The sequence below is a fragment of the Anas acuta genome, chromosome 2 (assembly GCF_963932015.1).
Source record: "Anas acuta chromosome 2, bAnaAcu1.1, whole genome shotgun sequence".
Classification (NCBI taxonomy): Eukaryota; Metazoa; Chordata; class Aves; order Anseriformes; family Anatidae; genus Anas; species Anas acuta.
The window spans coordinates 6641961-6656703 of record NC_088980.1 but is presented as its reverse complement, the minus strand read 5'-3'; positions in this window follow the sequence as shown (position 1 = coordinate 6656703).

Sequence of the window (14743 nt, the reverse complement as noted above, 5' to 3'; positions counted from 1 at the left end):
GTAGAAATAGATTTATTTCTTTTTTCTTTCCTTTTTTTTTTTTTTCTTTTTTTTTTTTTTCTTTTTTTCCTTTCTTTCTTTTCCTTCAGGAAGATCTCCAGCTGTGACAAATACTGTATTTTCACTTTTCAATTCCAGGGGTTTTCTATTCCCTTCTGACATTTGTGGCCAGTTTGCCCCCAGACAGAGATGGTGTCAGGCTCCTTTTTCTTGCCAGGAACTGGGCCAGTCCAAAGTGCCTTGTGTTTGCTGTGGGATAAAAGCAGAGACATAAGCTCATGTCACCCATCATATGTCTGCGTTTTCCTGTATCTGATCCCCACAATCCAGTTTATTCTGTGATTTAGCCTTGTTCATTGGCACTCTGGCTTGTACAAGAGGTGGACTTTTAGGGGTATTTAGCACTTCTAATGTGCAGTTTGGCACCTGAAGTACGTCTGAAAATATTTTTGAAATATTTGGTGCTTAATTGCCATTGAAACCTGGGCCCACTTACCTCAGCCCCTCTTCTAAAATGGGATGTAGGTGGCCATAGTGTCTGAATCTTGTACCCAAAAACCACATCCACAGGACTGCACCCTACATGTCTCCAAATTAGCAGTGATGGAAGGTCTGCCCTGTGCAACAGGATTCGTGATAAGTGGCTGCCATCCTCCCTCATCGTGCTCACCCCCATCATTTCTTAGGACACCGTCGCTGCTTCCTCCTCCTGCTGCCTCTTGTTGGACACACTGAGGGATGCTCCAGAGGCATGTTTGTCTGTTCTGCTTCTGTCCCTAGCAGCCACAGATACCTTTGGTCTCCAAACCATTAAAACCACTTCTTTTCAGATCTCTTCATCCACCCGCATGGCTGTGGGACTGCACTAACTCATTTTTTGCAGGCTCTTTGCTTGAGTCTCAGATGAGGAGCTACTCAAGCACATTGAGCCCTGTTTGTGCATCAAAGCTTGTATGAGATTGCCATAGGAATTTCAAAATCTCCAGTTCTATGGAAGAGCCAAACTTGCATTAGTCATTTGGTAGGACTTGGGCATTGCTCTGCCATTGGCATCTTCGGAAAAAACTGCCCTTTTTGGGCACAACACCTCCACAGCACTCCACGAGTGCTCCGGTGGCTGGTGCTCATTTCATTCCTTACGTAAACAGCACAAAACCTGAGCTGGAACCTGGAGGTTCACATTGCATGGAATTAAAAGAATTTTCTTTGTTACCGCTCAGTAACAAAACATCACTTTGTCTGGCCCCACCAGAGGAAGGTTTCGCTGTACATCCCCCTGGGAAATTCCTCTTGGCTGGCAGTCAGGAGCGCGGCGGCGTTGTGAGCACCACCGCAAGATGCTGCAATTACTGTACTTGTGTTCCTTTGCATTTCAAGCTGCTGTCTTGGTGTCAGCCTGTGCACATTAAACATGACAGGGCTCTGTAGGCTCCTCTGTGATATCAGTATCTCTCCAAGTAAAGCAGATCCCAGGAACACGGTGAGAGAGGAGATTTTTTGCTCCTTGTGCCGCCCCTCTCCTGTTTGCTGGTGGGGCTGGTGGTGATTCAGGCGTGGACCTGGAGCCAGATAAAAATACACCAAAAACCTGAGTGTAATTATGCAAAACATTACATGAAAAATCAGGAGCATTTCACAGGAAGGAATTGTATGTGCTGCAGTTTTTTGATTAGATTAAAGAGCTAGAATGCAGCAGTGTGATTCAAAGTGGTCACACAATAATAATAATAAATAATAAATAAAAGCTGCTCTGAAATCCTTTAATTGGAAATAAAAATCAGCTTTTGCTAAGCAACCTGGAGAGAGGGTACAAAGGGAGGGGCGGGAGCTTGGATTTGGAACCCCTTTGAATGATCTATTATGCTGAAACTGCTTTTATCTTTTGTTTGGTGCAGTTGTTGAATGCAAAGTTGGCTTCATCTGCGTGACATGTGTGGCAGATGCCTCTTTGGTCTGTGCATCCTACAGGGTGCAAAGGACCAGCTGGCTCAGCACATTCCTCCCAGCATTATTTACTGCTTATCTTAATACCATGCACAGGGGTTCTCTGGCATCCTTGGGAAAGATGGACTTGCACAGGACGAAGGAGGCTGGGAAGGAGGGAGCAGGGGGAAGGATGCTGCCCAAGGAACTTCTTACCATGCCACATCCCAACACGGCCCATGGTGATGCTTTCTGTGCATGTCTTCTGCCCTCAGTCTGGCAGCAGGCACGTCCTATTCCATGAATGGACAACTCCTGCTTTATCCAGCTGCAAACCCCAGGCCACCTTCACACTGCGTGCTTTGGTTAGGCAAATTTTCCAAACACAGGTGCCAGCACCACCTCCCACAGCCTCTCCCCACCTTGCTTAGCAAAAACAGAGCCTTTTCTCCCATTACAGGGTCTCCAGCATACTCCTTCCTATTTATTATCATCATCACTCCACCACTGTATCCCTCCTGTTTAACTGCAGAAGGCAGTGGGAGACTTATCTACCCGTGGGTAACCAACCTCCTCGGAAATGTGTGATCTAGTGGTTAATTCCAGCTTCAGCTTTAGGCGATGGATTTTATTTTATTTATTTATTTATTTTCTCCTACAAGCTTTAATAAGCCTCCCGTCTAACACAGGGAAGTCTGGGCTACCTTGAGTACCATCCTGTGGACTGATTGCCCCCATGATGCAGGGCTATATGAAACACAAGTCTGTCCATCTGCAGGGATGGTAAACGTGAAGGTCACTGTAACCAAGCTGACAGAAATACTTACTTGGAGTGAAATCCTCTGGAAAACTCTGAAAGTGATCCTGCTCCAGGAGGGGTCTGGCATGGGACATTCGCAGACGGTGCATGGCTTATTTTTCATTTCCGATCTGCGCCTGTAATAACTTTTGTGGCTGAAAGAAAAGTAGAGGACTTACAATAAAGGTGCTATAGCCAGAAAAAAAATAATAAAAAAAACTAATTTATGGTGATTTAAACACACTGTACCTGCACTGCCATTTGAAAACCATGATTGTAAAAGAACTATAACATGAAAAACGTGGGGAGGAATTTATTAAAGGCCAGGCCACTTTAGCAAAGCCAAGATCTGAGCTGCCTGAAATGTAATGTGGTGCTTATAAACTAAAGGCATAAGTTATTAACTTAACCTAAATGATTTCAGATTTGTGTTCAATGGACTTGGTAATTATACCAAGGAATTTAAGCTGACCTCATCAAGCCTGCTTTCTCTTTTAAAATGTATTTCTGTGTCAATTAAAATGCCTGAGTATAAAAAGCAAAGTTTTTATAGGCCCAGCCATACAAATTCATTATCGCGCTATTATATACTTGGCAGTCTACAAATATGCCAGTGATTAACTTAGCGTGCATTAGCTGCCAGTGTTGCAGCATTTCAGATAAGTGTGGCCATTGTCTGCATTCAGCTGACTGAAATTGCCACGGATATAGGCCTTGGATATCCTAAAGAAAGTAAGCCCTTTCCGGCTGATAGCGGCTGTCTGCTAGATGAAGTTCATGTTGGATCTGGAAGCATCACAGTCAATGGGCAGATAACTGTTCCCAGAAGAAAAAAAAAAAGGTTGCTGGAGAGGCAAATTTTCTGCAGGGTGGCAAATTCCCAGCTGGGTCCTGTTCTTGTCTCTGCCCACGCAAGGCTGGATGGCCTTGGTCAACAGCTTCCCTACACCAAGTCCCTATAACGTTATATTATTGCTATTTCATCCCATTTATATGTCTGCTTTACATTGTAAATTTTATGGGGCAGGGCCTGTTTTATGAGCGGCTGTTACTGAATTATTGTACAAATATTATCAGCTAAGCTGAATTTTCTCTAGCACTTGTTCCTGCTCTTATGTCTTACCACTCACATGGCAGTGGTGGTGGGGAGATGGAGCACATCACCCCTGGGCACCAAGACCCAGGGGGGAAAACACCCTATCTTAATATGAAAGGGGTGAAACAGACCAAAAGAAGCTAAGCAACATGCCCAGGGGACAACTAGGAGGGTGATAGTAGAGTAGGGTATACCACAACCCTTTAGTTTTGTGCTGTAGCTGTAGCCTTTCCCTCTGTACCTTCCACATTGTTTAGTTAAAAAATGCAGTAATATCTACACCTTCTGGTAAATATTTCAAAATACCTAATATAAAACTCAATAAAGTGATAACGTCAATGGGGGAAGAAACTATTTTCTCAGGGTAATGGGCTCTTTCTGTCAGATAAATGCTGAAGCAGAGCCTTGAGCTGTAATGGTAATAGACATCAGGGCAGGCCCAGGGGAGAACTGCTTGATGTTATGACAGTTTTTTATTTTTTTTTTCACTTGTGCTTTATGTGTTGGCATCTGGGAGCCTGTTTTCTAGAGGTGCTGAGCAGCCACATTCCCTACGGGAGATGGTCGTGCTCAGCACCTCCAAAAATCCGACCTCTAAAGATGAATGCTGCTGACCTTGGCTGTGTCTGAAGGTGACAGATGCCCCGTGAGCCTGTGAGTTTTGGAGTGAATCTCTGAAGAAGACACTATAGGGCTTTTCCTCTGCTGCTTTTCACCCTTTGGTGGCAGCTCTTCCTTCCATGCTTTGCCCTGAAATTGGTGCATTGCTCATCCTTCAGAAATGGCAGCTGGGAAGCCAGTTTTAGTGAAGCTATTTGGGCTTCATGTCCACATCTGGGCTTCATCTCCATGTCTGGCCTTCAAGACATCATGTAGGTGGGAAATATTATACGTTAACCTTAGCTTTATGAAAGTTAGGGACCTAATTTAATCAGCTAATGAGGTTTCTCTGCAGTCAAAAGTGAGGGCAGCTGCAATGACAAGACCTCAGCTTAGATATTGGCTTTAGGCTGCCCGTCCTCTGAAGGTTCACAGGGATGCAGGAGAAAAGCCTAGGCTTCTAGCTGACACTAGATCCACAACCTTTAGCATCCTGAAAGTATGAGATGAATTTCTTCCTGATTGGATTAACTGATTAGCAATATGCATCAGCTCTCAAAGGCCATCTAAATACGAGCTGGTGTCATGGTGGTCCCAGGTGTCTGACCTGTAACGGAGACCTGATCTCAGTAACTGATAACCCTTGCAGGCACAGAAGTACACTCTGGGATTAAAAATCATCTATGAAGTCATGTTTATGGATATGACATGATCAGTTCTGTCTTACAGTATAAACACAATCAGGCAATGTAAAATGAGCTGTTGTATTTTTTTTTGTTGTTGTTGTTTAAAAAATACCCCCTGAACCTGTCTGCATATGAACTCTGGCTGTGATTAGCCCAGAGTAGCTTGGAAGGAGCCAGAGATTTCCATACCAAGTTACACGTGTGTTTACTATGTCTTGCTTTATATTTCAAGTAGCAGTGGAGCCAAAAGACACCGTTGTTATCACTTAGTGTCACTGCAATGTACCCTAAAATGAAACCTGGAGGCCAAGGTGGATGCTACAGTCTTCTGGTTTTCAATAGCTTGCAGTCTTCCTGGGAAGGCTTGCTGTTTAAACTGGGCTGAGGTTGAGAGAGAGCTGGGAGAGATATGCACTTTACTGGTTTTTACTGGTTTACAGCTAGAGGAATAAGAGAGGGAGAGGAGTTGCTTGTGGAAAAGACAGACTAAAATGCAAACGTCCCAATTTGCTCTAAGTATTCTTTCTTTCTTCCCTGTTGCTGGCCATGTGACTGTGAACACCTCTGGAAATGAGATCAGCCCCATTTTGGGATCTCAAGCATCTCTGTGGGTTTGTGCAGTCAAAGTCTTGTACCTAGGTGTGACAAATTCCAAGGCATGACAGAAGGGTGGTGTGTTAGAGGTCCTGGTACATGTTTTATGCCTGAGCAATAAAAGTCAATTATTGAAGTTTTTGGAATGAAGGAGAACAATTATGCATGCAAGGGGATACTTAACACAGCTAGGCATGTCACAAAATGAGACTCAGTTTGATGTATTATTATTTAATTAGTATTGCTCTGTTTAAGCCAGCCCATTTGTACTCGTGCATATCACGAACCCTTATTATAATCCATTCAGACACAACAGTGGCACAGAAATAAGCAGTTAAAGAACGTTCCCTATTGTAAACGGAATAGTAAAAAGTCTGCTCTGGATCCAGTGAAATCCTTACCCTTCAGAGGAGAACTTGGCAGCATCCACCAAAGAAATCACACAGGGATTTTCCTGTGGGTTGGAGCATTTGGACACTCAGGGAACGTTGAACCTGGTACATCAACTGTGAGGCCCTGTGCTAGAAGCCTGGTTCCCAGAAGTGGATGCAATAGTGGGTTCATAAACCATGTGCTGTTTTGTATCTAATGGAGCAAAACGAGACCCTCTCTTAAACACAGATATAGATTTACACCTAAGGCAGGCCTGACAATATTCCTACTACAGTGCTCTCAGACTGGAGTATAATCTATTCTCTTCAGGGCACTCATGGCACCATCTCTGCTCCTCTCCGTGCCCAAATATCTCTGCTGGACATCGTGGAGGCAAAAGATGGGCAGATAACTTCCAGATGATTGTCTTGAAACACTTTCAGGTCTGCTGGGAGGAGTTCTTGAGTGAAGGCATCCGAGTTATGCTACAAGCAGAAAGGTGCCAAACTGTTCATGGCTCTTATCCCTGAATAGATATTTCCTGTATTTGCATGAACCCAGACCTTTTATTTTGGGTGACCATTGAAATGCTAGAATCCAATTTTACACCTAAAATAAAGAGCAAAAGTGTTTATCCTTTATTACCACTGTATTTATCCAGGCATGAATTGTACAGTGATGCTTACCTGAGTCTCAAGGCAGCCTACGGATAGCTCCAGGGAAATAGGGAACATGAGTCACTCCTCAACCTGGTGCTAGGGCTGCAACCCCATGACATTTGTGTTGGTTTTGATATTAAAGATTGTAATTTATCAAAATGTTTACAGAAGAGTGCTACTGACCCTGTCTCTGGGCAGGGGAATGGTCAAGATCCCTTCCAGCCCTATTTTTCTATGATTTTTCTGTGAACATGTGCACATTGAGCTGGAATATACAGCAACATGGGAGAGTATCACCATTTGTTTTTTCCTCTGGGAAATCACGGACCTTTTTTTTTTTTTTTTGCCACTACAGCCATTCATTATTCTTGCTTAACCTCCCTCCTCTCTGTCTGCTGTGGGAATCAGCGAGGAGCTCGGCAAGATGGCAGAAGCCCTCACACCATCTATATCTGATGGAATCACTTGGGATATGCGGATGGTATTTCCCCCCCAAGCTAGAAACAAGCTGTGAAAGTAGATGTCTGCTAACTCCCTGCCTGCTCAGCCAACAGAGTGAGCACCAGGGAATGTTTGCTAATCTGATGGGCTCCTGGCAAAGACCCAGCCAGACCCAAACCCTGCTCCCAGCCTCGCAAGGCAGGATCTGTCCCCACTGCTGCTTTGGTTTTGAAAGGGCTGGGTAAGAGAGGAATGCTCCCTTCCATGCCTTTCCTCCTCTGGCATGGAGGTAGTAAGTTATATTACGGGGGATGATTGTGCAGCCTACTGGAGAAGCACAGTTAACTTGGCTGTTGATGATAAAACCGCTCAGCATATCTCCCCGTGCCTAAATCAGTGGCACTTATAGGGACCTGAATGAAAGTACTGCAGTGCTGTGACAGGTGACCATTTGTTTTCCTAGCCCAAACCTAGGCTACGTTGTGAATGATCTGGGCCAGAGACCTGGCCTGACAGCCTTGTTTGTCATTAAAGAAGGTTGTGACAACATCCATTAATCTTTTTTAAATTCTTCTCTTACCCACCTATTTTTTTTTAAGCAGGGGCTTGTAGAATGAGCAATTTTGTCTCTATTTCCAATAATCAGTCTCTGTGAAGTCGAGCCCTTACTTATTTATATAGGGTTAATATTTGCGAGGCTCATCAGTAAAGTGGCTGATAGCTTTCTGTCCGGTGCTGCCATCCATCTGAGCTGGGCCTTTCAGAGAAAGCTAGCGGCAGAAGTGAACGGTATTTTTTTTTCTTTCTGTCTTTTCTTTTTTTTTTTTTTTTTCCCCCTAGGTAATAATTTGAGTAGCCCATTAAAAAGATCACAATTTCTCCTTCATTAAACTAAGATTATTCACCCGCCCATGAGCAAATTGCCTCTTTCGCTCACCAGCACCAATCAGTACTTTTTCCTTCTCCTTTCCACTGAAGACAGCACCTTGAATTGCTAAACCATCCCAATTTCCTCAGCTCCCCAAGTTGACCTGGGCACCAAGTGAGGAGAACACTTAATAGCGATACACAACCATGACTGCCATGGTGTGGTGCAACAGTCGTGTGTTTCTTAATCATCAGTGGGAAATACTGAAAGCTCTGTTAGCCACCAAAATGTCATTGTGGTTTCTGAGCCCAGTGGGAGCTCTTGGCAGTCTGCTCTCCATGTGATATTATCCGTGGAGACCCCGCAGCTGGCCACAGTGAGCTCAGAGCACTCCTGGTAGAGCAAAATTTGCTCTTTAGAGAAAGCATCTCCACAGATGTGTGTCAAATGGTTGAAGGGATGTTGCGTGACTCTGAGATCCATTGGTTTAAAATAAAGAATGTTAAATGTAGAATGATGGCCATGAGTACTGCAAACCAAGACTCTAAATGCAAGTGGCATGGAGTTCAGCTTTGTAGGGCATTGGCTCAAATATTCATCAGCAGCACCAGTCTTCATACTAATGAAAAAAGTGATGTTTGGCTCTAAATTGAGGTGTTGTAGCAGTGAAGGACATCTGCTGTTAGTTGGTTAACTCAATCCTGTTTATCACAGAACAGGCACAGAGTGTAATTCTATAAATTCTGCCACCAAAACTGCTGATCTTGGTTCACAAAATGCTGATATGAACCAGCTAAGAGAATTGCTAAATGTCACTTCATTAAATCTTTGCAAAGGGTTTAGAATCCCAAAATGGTTTGGGTTGGAAGGAACCTCAAAGCCTATCTAATCCCACCCCCTGCCATGGGCAGGTTCCCTTCCCAGCAGCCCAGGCTGCCCCCAGCCCCATCCAGCCTGGCCTTGGGCACTGCCAGGGATGGGGCAGCCACAGCTCCTCTGGGCAGCCTGGGACAGGCCTCACCACCCTCTGAGTGAAGAATTTCCTCCTAATGTCTAATCTAAACCTACCCTGTTTTAGTTTAAAGCCATTCCCCCTTGTCCTATCCCTACACCCCCTGCCCAAGAGTCCCTCCCCAGCTCTCCTGCAGCCCCCTTTAGGCCCTCACAGGCTGAAACATTCCCAATCTGATCAGAGATATCCTGGGTACAATGATTTACACTAAGTGGGTGGAAGTTCTTCTGGAGAGCTACCAGCATGAAGGACCCATTGAGAGATCTTCCCTTCCTAATTAGGCTTGCTGTTAATGAAGACTATTGGCTTTGAATTAGGTTAGCTCTGATATGTATCTGAGGAGGATCTAGTAATCCATGGGTGGGGTACATTTGGATTTGCAACATCATGGCTTGACCTTTTGACAAGAGGTGGGAGAGGTCATTGATGCACTCAGATTTTCTGAGTCAAGATCAGCAATTTCCCGCCTGAGCTCCTGAGGAAGCCTGAAGAATGGAGGTCCAGAACAGGCTCCCTTAGAACAGGCTGCATGGAAGAATAATGTTCTCAAAGGCTGTTTGTTTTTCAAAATTGATTGCTTTCTGTGCTTTTATACGAGTGAAAGTGTTTGAGGTTAGGAAATTCCCATGGCTCACCAGTGGTTTTGCTTTACTGCCATCTAACCCTAAGGGGTTAGTTGAAAAAAAAGAGCTCCAGGCATCTCTGGAAGCATCTGTCTGAACAACTGGTGGCTGAAACTGTTTTCAGGCTGGAAGCATGGAGAGTAGAGCCCAAACAAACTGTCCAAACAAAGTAATCTGGCATGAGTTTGGCTTCAGGGTGCCCTTGCAATGTGCTGGTGTCCACCAAGAGAGGGAGACAGGACCACAGTGGACTCTGTTTAATCACTCTACAGGTCCCATCAGGGTGATATCTGAGCACCTTTGTCCTAAAGAACAAGGTGCTGAAGGTTGCTTTTCTGAAGTTCAAGCTGTTTCAGAGCCAATGGGACTTGATGTTACTAACACACCCCAAAGGGAGATCTGAGACTGCCTATCAAAATAACCCAGCCGCATGATGCAATGAGTGAGGCAGCGTGGCTGGAGCCCATCCTGCTGGTTGTCATCCAAAACACGTGGACTGTAGTATTGCTGGTTCACGAAGATGAAAAAAAAAAAGAAAAAAAAAAAAAGTGTTTTGGTTGCAACTCACTTCAGCAAATCCTACCACGTATTGGTTTGTTTTGGCATTTCCTCCAAAATTGGGTGAAAGAGGTTGAAATAAGACATACAGCACCTGGAAGGAAAACTGTGGTGCAGATCAGGATCATTTCTTGCAACAATGCCAGTATTATCACACGTTTGTCCAGCAGTCAGCTGTTCCACTGCCAGTCCCTCAGAAATGGACTGTTCACACCGCAGGTACGTTTTGACTCAGCCAGTGTCTCATTTCTTTCAAGCAGGGACTTAGGGATCAAGAAAGACCAGGAATCTTTAAAGTGGTACAAAGTATAAACAGGTATATGGTAGGTAGTGGGTCAGGTCCCATATGGTGTTATGCTCTCTGAAATCCTACTAAAATGGGGGAGTTTTGGAGGCTGGTGGAGCTCTGGGAGATTAATTTCATGCTATGCCTCTTCCACAGACCTCTGGTAATCACCTTGAGCAGCTCATTGGACGTATCCATGACACTTTTAATGGTTGTCCCCTTGCATTTGCATGCTATATGCATGGCTGGTTTATCCAGTCATGTCCTGTAGGACCGATACAGGCTCCAGGGAGCAGCTTCAGTGGTTGCTGGTGCAATCCCTTTAGGTTTGCTGTCTCCATGGACAAGAATAACAGTCAGTGCAGGAATTCTTGCTTCACAAAGATCACACAGATCTTCCCTCTGTGCCTCCTTCCTCCTTCTTCAAAAATGGAGGTGATAAAAGTTTTTTTTTTTTTCTTTTTCTTTTTTTTCCATTTAAGCTATTATTTTTTTTGAGGCAAGAGATGTTTTTCACTCTTCATTTTTACTACTTTGTGCAAGATGTGAATACTGAGCCATGGTGCCTCTTGTTATGTATTTATGAATGACCCAGTACAAAGGGCCTCAAACTCTTCCATAATAAATGCAGCAGACATGCTTTTCATTACTGCCCTTGACACACCGAAGCCATCAGCTTATTAGATAAACCAAAAATTAAAAGGAGAGCAGCGTTCGCCTCCTGCCTGCATTAAAACTCCTTCCTTGCCCCGGGTTGGAGCACCTCTGTCCTGTGAACCCAGATCTCTGCCCAAGGGCCCTGGCTCCCTCCTCCCAGGGTATCAGCGCTCCAAAGGCAGTTTCTGCAGGCAGAGCTATTCAGAGCAGAGAGGCTGTTCTCTAAGCTTCATACCCGATTCTGTGGTTACAGGAGATGAGGCTTTAGAAAACGAGTCACCAAGCAGTGTGAGGTGTGCAGTGACATTGCAGGGCTTGGCAGAGCTGAGCTTTCGTGATGCTTAGGCTCGACCAGCTCTCTGCCCTTCAATCTGGAGGATCCTCAGAGGCCACCACACCCTCTCAATTTCCCTTTTCATCAGTGGCCAAGATGGTAGGCGCTGTTTCATTATTACTCATTCCTTTTTTTATTACCTTTGACATGCTAAAATATTGTTTAGTGATTTACTCCCTTTTTGTATTTAAATGTAGTGATTAAAATATCTTTTTATATTAGACTGCAGTTCTACTTTGAAGATCAGAAGTGACATGTATTAAGTTATAGTGCAATAATTCATGGTTCCTGTTACAGTCTACACAACCTGTACTTGAGAAGCAGCAAGTTGGACAGTCTTCATATGTGTGCCTGGATGCTTTTGCAGTACTTGTTATTGCATTTCTGCAGGGAATAAACTGAAAGCATGAAGGCTACGTTGTCCACCTATGCCTTCCCAGCCAATACCAGCAGAGCCTTTATTTTGCCTCCTGAAGAAAAAAGAAACCCAGCATTCCAGCAAAACCTTATCCACCCATTCTAGGAGAAGGTCATAGACTAGGCAGGCTGAAAAGGCCATTCAGCAAAAATAAACAGAGGGAAATATGACCATCTGTGCTCATCTCAGATGAGCAAATGGTATTTGGCATAGTCATAGTCACAGCTGAGTACCATTACGTTCTGTCCCCTCCAAAGAGGGAGATTGAGCGTCACCATTTAAGCACCAGGAGGTTTTGCAGTTGATCTGGCACCATGAGCTGTGAAACCTCGTCTGAACCTCCCTTGCAACTTTTCTAACCCTTGTGCACATGTAAAGCAGACAATATAAACCATCTCTGGTGTAACTCCATCATCTGCTCTGGCTTCCAGTTATCCAGAATTTGCCCCTGAGGGACACTGTTGTGGCTCACAGTCACCCTGGAAAGCTGTGGAGCTTGTCATTACAAGACAATTTACTCAGCTGCTTATGACAGCCATCTTAAAGCCCTTGGCCATAACACCCTTCCTTGTGGTTGGTTAGTGACTTGGCCTCTTTGAAGGAATAGTCCATGAAAAGGGAGAAAACTCCATAAAACAAAGCAAAATGAGGCAGTGATGGTAGATAAGGGGAATTGGGTGAAAGTCAACATGTTTTCCTGCAGTCTGATGCTATGAGGCAGTTTTCTACCTGACTCCAGCTAAGCCCAAATTGTCTTGCAGTCCTGGCTTGCGAGACCAGATGCATATTTAACTGATGGCCTTTGGGCACCTTCAGACATGAGGCAAAGGCATTTTCACTAGCCCACAGGCCAGATCTCTCCTGGTGGTAGCATTTGTTTCATCTTGCCCTTAATGTCTGAGTACAGTTTGTGGTGTGAAGAGGTAGTCCAAGGCTGAGACACCAACATTAGCATCGCTGCATTGTCAACATATTTACACTTTTCATAAATTCCCAGCTCCTGGAATCACTGTCATTGAAAGTAAACAAAAGTGTGTGACTACAGAAAAATTGTCAGGATGAGTCCTGATCATTCACAGCCACAGGCAAACATAATCTGAAATGAGACAGACCTGTCTGACATCAGGGAGGCCAGTTAAGCAAACCTGGATGACAGGCTTTGGGATGTAGTTATATACATCTCTTCCAGAACTTCTCACCCTTGGCTCCACCAGCTTCTCTCCTTGATCCCTGGTGGCTGACAGCCAATGCAGAAGGACCTGCTTGTCTCCTTTTATGGCTACACTCATTGCTGGATTTGTGAAAAGAGGAACTTTAAAAAAAAACTACCATAAATATACAATCACGCCAACCAGTCTGAGTATATAGATTATAGAAGTAACATTATTCCCTTACTTCAGCTGCTGATGTGCATGTCTGACTATAACTTTTATGGCTTCACTATGGGCATGACTCAGATTCCTAAATAAAAGACTTAGGCAAATTTTGGTACTGCTTGAGGTGCTCTCAGGTAACTGAGATGTCTTCATGGGCCGGATAGATGGGACCCATAGAAGACCTGTACCTGTCTGTATTAGCAGCTAAGTCCATACAGGATAATCTAAGACATTTCTAATGCCCACAAATACTCAGATTATTCCTGATGTGTCCACACTATTTTCGTTGTAGAGAAAAAAATGGTGTGGCTTATGCAGTACACAGGAAGCTATATTGACATGAAGCAGATATATTGACTGACACGACTGCATTTTCATAAATTACCCAGTGTGTGCAATCTTGTGTTCACGCTGGCCATCTGCTGACCACCAGAGGACAGAGGTCCTAACCTGGATAGAAGGGTACGGGCAAAAAATCCACATCTGCTGTAAAGTCTTCCAGGACTAGAAAATTTCCTTGAATACATGTAGCTATATTTGAATCTATGCTTGGCTGTTTTTTTTTTTTTTTTTTTTTTTTTTTTTTTTTTTTGAGGTGTGGATGTTTTTGTTTTTGTTTTTGTTTTTTTTTTAATTATGGCTGCATTTGTGTTCTCTGGCCACAGTGCTTCTGATGCAGGACTAGCCACTGTAGAACTAGGTTTATTGAATAGTAGAGATGTGACCCAAGCTATGTTGGCATTAGGGACCAGGCATTTTTATAATTGTGCAACTCCATCTGCACTAAGGCATATGCCAGTGAAATGTAACTGCTTCTAAATGAAAGGATCACACAGATTTGCATAATATATATAGGGATATAACACACAGGAACATGAAAAGTGACAATGGCCTTATCCGATTCCTACTGACTGCAATGCCACAGCTATCCATGTGCATTTTCTTTACCTATTTTTACTACAAGAGGTGCAGTTTAGCTTGCCCCTTTTACACTGAGACATAAGCTATTGTGCTTAACTCACAACAAGAAGCAATTAGTTACCTTGCCAGTTTAAGATGCTATAACTCAATTGACTGATTGTGTCCTAGTGTTTTAGACCAAGTCTATCATGGCTGCAAACGTTAACTTAATTTAGGCACTCACCAAATGCTTGTTTCTGGCCAGGGTCCAGCTTTCAACAAATGTTTCAATCCTGAAAGATGTATTCATGGAGGATTGCTAATTTGCAGCCCTATTAGTTAGGACTTTTTCTCCAGCAGGTGCTTCTGCTGCGGGAAAGTTGTTCTGCTCTCTACAGGGGACTATAGGAGGGACCTTGGGGCAGCACCAACCATCAGTGTATCCGACCTCTCTCTGCCCTGCAAAATCCAGGACTCAGAACAGCATTCCTGTCTGTATAAGCTCATCCAGGCATCAGAAAACTCTTAAAGGCAAGACCTT